Source organism: Schistocerca serialis, chromosome 6 (genome assembly GCF_023864345.2).
Source record: "Schistocerca serialis cubense isolate TAMUIC-IGC-003099 chromosome 6, iqSchSeri2.2, whole genome shotgun sequence".
Taxonomy (NCBI): domain Eukaryota; kingdom Metazoa; phylum Arthropoda; class Insecta; order Orthoptera; family Acrididae; genus Schistocerca; species Schistocerca serialis.
Window position 1 is genome coordinate 564,786,750 of NC_064643.1, and position 1,017 is coordinate 564,787,766.

General features: G+C 47.0%; 1 non-coding gene across 1 annotated transcript; it reads right to left on the reverse strand.

Moving 5' to 3' along the window:
• Positions 1-669: 669 nt before the first annotated feature.
• On the reverse strand, positions 670-743 carry Trnat-ugu (transfer RNA threonine (anticodon UGU)). Its single transcript has one exon. It is a non-coding gene; the product is annotated as a tRNA-Thr (tRNA).
• Between the last annotated feature and the right edge of the window lie 274 nt (positions 744-1,017).

A 1,017-nucleotide genomic window follows, 5' to 3' on the forward strand; every position in this document is an offset into this window, starting at 1 on the left:
AGCAGGTAGGTACTAGTGTCAAATGCGCCTTAATAGGGTGTCCTCTCTACGGTGAGCCCGCATCTCGTGGTCGTGCGGTAGCGTTCTCGGTTCCCACACCCGGGTTCCCGGGTTCGATTCCCGGCGGGGTCAGGGATTTTCTCTGCCTCGTGATGGCTGGGTGTTGTGTGCTGTCCTTAGTTAGGTTTAAGTAGTTCTAAGTTCTAGGGGACTGATGACCATAGATGTTAAGTCCCATAGTGCTCAGAGCCATTTATTCTCTAAGGTGATCCCAAGGTATTTTGGACGCATTCTGTGACGAAGTTTGTCTAACCCGAAACAGGCATCAAGGGCTCTGTGTGCTAGTCTATTGAACAGCTACAAACTTGCAATATTAGTTATTTTGTGTGTTAGGTTGTATGTTGAGATTACGGAAGTATTGGCTTAAAGTGTCCTGGGCAGAAGTTATGATTTCTTCAGTTGTTTCGAAGGCTTTGTGTTGGGTAGCTAATGCCCAATCATTACCAAAGACAAATATTATGGACTGTATACGAAGATAGTAACTGTTCTCGAAAGAACAGATACCATTGATGACAATGCAGCTTCTCCAGAATAAATGATAATTAATTGAAACCCTCAGCTGCCGACCGGTGTTGTTGATATATCTCGATGGGGACAGCTGAAAATGTGTGCCCCGACCGGGACTCGAACCCGGGACCTCCTGCTTACATGACAGACGCTCTATCCACCTGAGCCACCGAGGACACAGGGACTTATCCCTTGCACGCCTCCCGTGAGACCCTCATTCCCAACTGTCCACAATCTACATATGTAATGTTCCTAATAGATATTCACCCATCCACTCATTACTCGCGCACACTAAGGTTACGATTCCCGTAAGAGTTCGGGCAACCTGTGCGCATTCGCACAGACGAAGGTCATCAATGATATCTGTTCTTTCGAGAACAGTTACTATCTTCATATGTAGTTCAAGGCTACCCGGCCATTGACCTTCGTCTGTGCGAATGCGCACATGTT